The sequence below is a fragment of the Phoca vitulina genome, unplaced genomic scaffold, assembly GCF_004348235.1.
Source record: "Phoca vitulina isolate PV1807 unplaced genomic scaffold, GSC_HSeal_1.0 scaffold121, whole genome shotgun sequence".
Taxonomy (NCBI): Eukaryota; Metazoa; Chordata; class Mammalia; order Carnivora; family Phocidae; genus Phoca; species Phoca vitulina.
The window spans coordinates 594,945-603,140 of record NW_022589824.1 but is presented as its reverse complement, the minus strand read 5'-3'; positions in this window follow the sequence as shown (position 1 = coordinate 603,140).

Genomic DNA, 8,196 nt, shown 5'->3' with positions numbered 1-8,196 from the left:
CCCCCCCCCCCCCCCCCCCCCCCCCCCCCCCCCCCCCCGCTCGCCCCCCGCCCCCGGGCCCCGGCCCGCCTCGGCCCTGCCCCCAGCCCCGCCAGAGTCCGTCCCACGCCCCTTCTCCCGCCCCTCCACCAACAACTCCCTGCCCCCGCCCCCGACGCCCGCCAGCCGGGCCCGCCTGTGGGGTGGAGATCGGCGCGGCGCGCGGGACCCCGGCGCACGGGCGCCCCCTGCTGCCCCGGGAAGTGCGGCCGGCTCACCTGTCGAGGGGCGGGCCGGGGCGGGGGGCGGGCTAGGCCGGCGCCCCCTCCCCCGTCTCCGCCCGGTCGCGGCACGCTCGCTGCGGAGGGCTGCCCCGCGTCGGTCGGCGGAAGGACGTCACGGGGGGCGGGCCCCCCGGCGCCGGGCGCCTTCTTTTCTGCCGACGGGCCGGGCTCCTGCGGTGGCCCCCGCGCGCACTTGGGGTGGCGGCGGTGTCCCTGGGGAGCGAGTCTCCGGCAGAGGCCGCGGACGGGAGCCCCCCTCAGCCCCGAAGGTGTGGGTGCGGGGCCGTCCGGGCACCGGAGCCGCGAGAACGGCGCCCCGGGGCGGGGTGGGAGAGGAGGGACACCCTTCTGACCTGCCGTCTCACAGGAGGTCCCTGGGGAGCAGGAACTGGGGAGGGGGGAGAGCTGGGGGACCCGAGAGGGGGCGCAGCGAGGGAGGGCGATGCCTGCGCGGGGCAGTGGCCGGGCGCCACCAGCGCGTTATGCTGCAAACGCCTGAAGGAGGGCGTCAGGGTGGCCCGGGTTTTTGTCCAGAACACCTGCGTGAACGGGTGGCATTTCTGATGGAGAAGACTGGCTTAGATATAAATTGGGGGATGGAACAAAGTTATGATAAGCAGAATCTAAGACGCATGGGTGTGAGGAAGACAAAGGACTACAGATTTGCAGGCCCCTGTTTGAAGATGGTAACTCAACTCAGGGCGCTGATGACATTAAGAGTTTGGGGTGAAAGCCACGGAAACCTGACCTAGCCCTCCAGCAAAAGGAGGGGGGCTTACAGGCTGGAGGGTTCCCCTGGACCAGGCTGAGGAAAAAGAGGGGCCTGAGGCCCTGGAGGGCCAGGAGTGTGCAGCCGGAACCAGCTCCCCACCCCCCCTCGCTTGGGATTCTGATATTAGGGGTGTGGGGAGAGGTCTGATTGGCCACACTTAAGACATTTCCCTGTCAATACCATGCAAATGGAGACATTCCTGAACTAGGAGTTCAGGGTCCCTGTGGGAATTGGGAGGATTGTGGGCAACCCATAAATGCCCAATGTCCACAACAGAAGTCCAGAAGGGAGTGTTTTGGGAAGGAGTAAGAGATTGTGTTGGCGCTGCTAAAATGAAGTAAAGGACAGAAAATGGCACCCCGTACAACTCTGTACCGTCACCCGCCCATCCCCGTACCCTCGCTTACAGCATCAGCACAAAGGCCCTAACTTCCCTAAGTGCTCCTTTCCTCTTGCTCTCGTGCAGCCCGGGATTCCTCCTGGAGCCTCTCAAATGTAGATGTTTATTTTCACACAACCCGCCTATGTCTGGGCCTGGAGTGTGTGCCCCCCTGACTCAGAATAACTTCCAAACCACTTGCCCCATCCTCAAAAGCTCCCAGCTTTAACTCATTTTCTCAGAATGGTAGCCCACCTGCTCCATTGTTACTGTCATCTTCAAAGCCCAGGTCAGTCCCCCTTATTTTTTGGTGATTTCAGCTCCTGACTCACTGTCATTCTCTCTAATACCACGGTTGCAGGAATTCTTAGTGACTCCAGAATCCACGTGGGTGATCCTTCCAACCCCTGCCCTCTCTTAAAATGTACCTGGGATTTGTTTTAATCAGGTATGATAAAGTGACAGGCGCAGAGACAACTTCCTCAAAAGAAGAGTTTAGTACTTGTGATTCCCAAGAGGAGGGGGGACATGGTGAAGTACCAGGGTTGGTCAGGAGGCCGAATTTGCTAGGAGACAGCATGGCCCAGAGCCTTCATTGTGTCTTCTGTGAGAAGGAATGGGTGAGGCAGGTTAGGCAAGTTTGAGCAAGCTTAGGATCAGATAGTTTGAATAATTCCGCGGTCTCTAGTTGTCCAGTACCTGGCCCTACAGTGATTCAGGACAGGGGAATACTGGTGTGAGTTTGGTAAAGGAGGTGTTTGGGGGTATGGCCTCTGGATTGGTTGGTTTGGTTTGGGGGTATGGCCTCTGGATTGGTTGGTTTGCATGTGAAAGGTGTGGTCCGAGGCAAGTTGCTATTTCTTGGAATTAGCTAACCCTGGGAGGGGCAGCCTCTCCCCAGCCAGCAAGGCCCCCAAAATGTCAAGGTATCATAAGATACAGAAAATAACAACATGATCAATCAAGCTCTTGTTCCCATGACTCCTCTCCTCCAAGAACTTTCCACAGGTGACTTAAGCAGCTCTGTCCTCTGGCTTCCTTAGTTTGTCTGCAAAGATGTCTGGCACCAACTTCCATCCCTTTACATTCACGCTGTTCCTCCCATCAGAAGGTAAGTTCCTTCCCCTCCTATTGAATCTGGGCTGGCCCCCTGACTTGCTTTAACTGGCAGAACTGCAATGAAAGAGATGCCATGTAAATTGCAGGCTCTAAGGAGGCCTTGCAACTTGTTCACATTCTCTTGGAGTCCTGAGCTACCATTTCAAAATATCTGGTTACCCTGCTGGACAGATCGCAGAGCGAGGAAGAGAGAATGCCTGCACGGGGGCGTGAAACCATCTCAGACTGCCTGCCTCAGTCACACACCCCAATGACTGTGGCTGTAGGAGTGACCCAAATCACCCTGATCTATTATTTATTCTGAAAATCAGGCTGTATTCAGCCAGGAGGCTTTTCCACTCAGTGTGGGGTGTGTGGGGTGTGCTGAGGACAGAATGTCCAAGATCTCTCTTTCACTTACATGTCTGATGCCTCGACTGAGGCTGGTCAGGTGTCTCTTCCATGAGGCCTCTCCACATGGCTAGTTTGGGGTCCTGCACAGCATTATGGTCTCCAGATAATGAGACTGATTACCTGGAAGCAAGTACCCTAGAGGGAGGAAGGTGAAGCTGCCAGTCCTCAGGCCTGGGCTCAAAAGTCCCAGAACTTTCTACCACATTGAGTGCATTAAAACAGTCACAGGACCAGCGTGGGTGAAGCATCACACAGAGGGAGGGAATTGATTGTGACAATTTGAGACAACCTGCCACACCAGCCAGCTGCAGAAGAACCAACAGCTGAGCCCAAGCTAGATTACAGAATCATGAGAAAATAAAGTTGTTTTAAACCACTGCATTTTGGGGTGGTTTATTATGCAGCAATAGATAACTGGGACTGAAACTAGTACTTAGAAGTGAGATACTGCCGTAATAAAATTCTAAAATCTGGCACTGACTTTGGAGCAGATAGCAGGTGGACACTGGCAGTGAGAACTTTGCTGATGGAGGCTGGATGAGGGAGGCCATGTCCAGAATTGGCAAGAAAATGGGGAGCCCATGGCCTGTGGTAACATGGAAGATAGAAAATGCGTCTAATGATCTGATTTTCCTGGCAGAAAACGTAAAGGCCAATTGGCTTTGTTCGGTTATGCTAAAGTGAAATAAAAGAGAAAAATGAATTAAAGAAGTAACTGTTCCATGTTCCGGCAGAAGTTAGAGGAAGTATTTCCAAGCCAGGTCTTGCTGAGTTGGAAAATCAAAACTCTCTCATTTCTAGCCTTTCCAGGCAGCAAAAGGTACTGAAGGTAAGAAATGGTGTCATGGTAAAGATTAAATCTGGAGCACTGCCAGCAAAACATGAGAATTATAAAGTAAATTCAAGGGTATAGTTGTATGATACCTTCCTAAGACTTCTGAGGCGTTTAGGTGGGGGATAGGGAGTCCTTGTTGACCCCCTCAGCCATACAAAAGGGCTTCTAAGAATCTTAAGGTCATTGTCCCACAGCACCTGACTCACAGGCCACAGAAGAGAAGAGCCTTCTCAAAGACATTTGCAGTATAGCTTTTGTCTAGTGAAACAAGTTACAGTTTGATATATAGAAGATCCAGTGTTGTTGTTGTTTTTTTTAAGGGTTGTATCTGCTTGAAGTAAAATGTAAAATGGACAGATTTTGAAATAAAAGAGGTGTCTGGGACCCTGAGCAGACTGACGAAGCCACTCAGCTGCAAACACAGGCCATTTTCTATGGAAAAGGGGGTTACTGCGAGTACAGGGCCCAGTGCCCAGGGGGAGGAACCAAGAACGCTGAAAACAGTAGCCAAGGGAGCTACTTGCAGGGAGCAGACGAGCCCCAATCAAGGAGTACTGTGTCAGGTGTTAGCTGGATTCCAAAATTGCTGTGGAGCAGTGACTAAGGGTATACTCCCCCTTTTTGAACAGGGTGTCTGTTCACTTGCACTGGGCTTCACCACTGAATGTCAGGTGTTGGGGAGCAGATAATATGCCCTTGGAGCAAAAGGGGCCAAACCCAATGTGCCTTATCCATCTGGCCCTGTTGCACATTACAATATACTGGACTCCAAGCCTAATGCCTTGATGAGATGGTGTTTCTGGGATCACTTGGGAGATGCACTTTTCAAGAGGAAGGAGCATGAATCATTAGAGGCCAGAGGATGGACTGGGGCAGGCTGTTCCACTAGTGCCCCCCCCCCCCAGTGAACCACACTTCCTACACTTGTGAACAGCCTTCCTACACTGATTTTGGGCTTTCCCTGGTGACTTGCTTTGGCCAGTGGGATACTAGCAAGAATGATCAAGCAGAGGCCCAATAAATGCTTGCACAATGGGACTTGTCACTCAAAGCACAGCCTCCATGCTGGAAGGAAGTCCAGCTATCCTGCCTGGCCATGCGGGGAACCCTGATTAATGAGACATCACACAAAGACAAGTGACATGGAAGACAAATTAGGTGCTCCAGTGAATTCCCAGCTGAGTGCAACCAAAGGAGGGACCCAGCTGACACCATGTGGAACAGAAGACCCCAATCATAGAATTGCAAAAAATGATAAATCAATGTTGTCTTAAGCCATTAGGTTTTGGAGTGGTTGGTTTGCACAAAAGCGTACAGTCATCACCAACAGCCACAGCCCTCATGATCTCAGGTCCACACATCTCTGGCTACCACCTCCTGTCCTGCTAGCCCACTCTCTCTAGTGCCATGACTCCTGCAATTCTTGGGCCCCCACTGGGAACCCCAACCCATTGGCCCCGCCCCCTCTGTTGTCCTCTCTCCTTTCTCCGTTCAGCTCTAATGCCACAGGGCCACTCTCTTTTAGAACCCCCCTCCGTTCCTGCTCGGCACAGCCACAGTCTTGGCTAAACCCGACCCTCCTCTTTCTCCTTGCCTTCTTTGCAGCAGCCTACATAGGCTGGAGAAAAACACACAGTCGCACTGACTAGCACCCTAAACATTGCTGGGCCATCCTACTGCCTTTTTCTACTTCTCTCCTAGACAGTTACATCACTCCTGGACCTCTCTCCTTGCCCTGCCAACATTTGCTCCCCTGTCCTCACTTTCAACTGATGACTTTGTTTTCTACTTATATGAGAAAGTAGAAAGTTCTCATCAGCAGAGAACTTCCCCAAACTCCTACCTCCATACCCACTTGCCTTCCAGAACTCTACATCGGACTCTCCTTTGTACTGAGCTGAACCACCCATGCTCCTATCTAACTCCCTAGCCCTACCCAACTCCCTAGCCCTACCCTCGCCAGCGATTCTCCTCTATGGGATCACTCCTGTTGGTGAGCAAACATGCCGTCTCCTCTCCCAGTGTAAAACCAACAATCTCTCCACTTCCCTTCTCTTTCCAGTTTTGGCCCCATTTCTCTGCTCCTGTTTTTAGCAAAAACACCTCAGAAGAGTTTTCTGTCTCACAGCTTCCAATCTCCTCTTATCACTCCCTTTTAACCCCTTAGAGAGACGTAGTCTGCATCACTCCATCAAGAGCTGTACTTGCCAAGGCAACCAGTGTCCTTGTCTTGTTCAGTTATTAATTCCCGACCCTAACCTTACAGGACCTATCAGCAGCACCTGACATGGCTGATCCCTCTCTTTCACATAGTCTTTACTTGGCTCCCAAGCTACCACCCTCTCCTGGTTTTCCTCTTACTTGACATCTCCCTCTTTACTGGCTCCTCCTCTTTTCAACCTCTTTTCCCCCTTTATAAGGGAGTACCCAGGCTCAGTCTTTGACCTCTCCTTTGCTATCCACATTTTTTTTAAAGATTTTATTTATTTATTTGAGAGACAGAGCAGGACAAGGGAGAGGTGCAGAGGGAGAGGGAGAAGCAGGCTCCCCTCTGAGCAGGGATCCTGACGTGGGGCTCAATCCCAGGACCCTGGGATCATGACCTGAGCCGAAGGAAGACGCTTCAGCGACTGAGCCACCCAGGTGCCCCACAGCATTTTCTTCCAATGTGATCTCATCCAGTTGCATGGCTTTAAATACAACAAATGTGCTATTGAATGCCAAGTTTATGCCCCAGGCTGGACAGCTCCCCTGAACTCTATACTCATATATTCAATTGTTTTGCAACCTTAACATGTAGCATGAACAAGAAATTCATTTTTATTTTGCTAAGCCACTGAGAATTTGGGGTTGTGACTGAAGGATAAACATGGCTAACCAGATTTCTACAGAACACTGGCCCCATGTGTCCAAACACCCATTATCTCTTGGCTAGCTACTTGTATTCACTTGCTAAATAGCCTTCCTGCTTCCAATCTTTCCCCCTAAACTACCGTGCCCATCAGCCAGCTTGATTCATGGAAAAACTACTCCTCTATTCAAATCCTCCAATAGCCTCATTTTTCTAAGTGTAAAAGTCAAAGTCCTTATACGAGCCTACTAACTCCCCTCTGGCCCCTCACATCTCTGATCTTGACCTGTTTCTGTCCTGCACTCCTGTCTGGTCACAGTGGACACCCCACTTTTTCAAACATCCCAGCTCAGGGCCTTTGCACTGGCTCTTCCCCCAAATGCCCACATGGCTCTCTCTCCTTACACTGTTCAAATTGACTTGTCAATAGGGCACTCCCTGCCCACCACCTTCCCGAGGACTCCAACCCCTAATGCTGACCTACTTGTTTCCCCCACAGCATTTATCACTTTCGCATAGGACTTATTTATCATGGGCCTTTTCTGCTTCCCTAACTGATATATGACCAGGGATTTTTTTTGTGCACTGGTGTAGTTTCAGTGGGTGTGTAGTTTCAGAGTGTGTGTGTGGGGGGGGGGGGGGGGTGAAAGCCCAGCTGGAGTGGTTGTCAGGAAACAAGGGTGGTAGCCCCCAAAGTCCTCATGCCCTGGAGTACCTGTTTAGGAAGGAGCTGGACCAAGCTGTTCAGCTGCTAGCACATCACCACACCTTCCTTAGTTAAGCAGCTTGAGACCTGGGGAAGGTTGGGGTAGCCTGAGGATGGGCTGTGTGGGGAAACCCCGGGCCACCGTGGTCCTCAGCTGGGCCCCTGTGAGGAGGTGGTGGGTGGCCAGGGAGGAAGGAGGGCGGGTAGGTGCCCAGGTCCTTTAGGCGATTGGCTCCCCAGCCCCTACTCCGCAGCGCCTCCCACCTCGCGCCTCCTGCACGCTGTCCTGCAGATGGGGGGCCGTTTACGGGGAGCCGCAGCGAGTCCCGCAGAAACCCCAACCTGCAGGGCCCTCCCGCCGGCCCCTCCGCGAGGGGTCGAAAGTCGGGAGCACGGTCCGAGTCGCAGTCCCGGCGTGGGGATGCGAGGCTGGGCGCGAGACCGGGGGCCGCCGGGCTGGTCGCGGGGTCGGAAGCTAGGTGCGGGGTCCGGGGCCGGGCGTGGGGTCCGGCGCTGGGTCCGAGCCTAGAACCGGCAGCGGGGAGCAAGGAGCCGAAGTGCGGCCTCCAGCACAAAGCTTCCCGCGAAACTGACGTAGCGCGGGGCGGCCGCGCAGGCGCCGCCCCCGGCCGACCCCTCCCCCGCGCTCCCTCCGCTCCTCAATGCGCCGGCGCACTCTCCCTCCTCCCATTGGCCACGGCGTGGCGGCGCGCGCCGGCAGGCGCAGTGCGCGCCCCGCGATTGGCGGGTCGGCGGCGGGCGGGGGGTGTGTCGGCGCCACGCCCCGCCTCCGGCTCCGCTCGCGGTGGTGCGCGGGGCGGCGGCGGCGGCGGCGTCGGCGGCGGCAGCGGCGGCGCGTGGCAGGTCCGGCGGGCGCG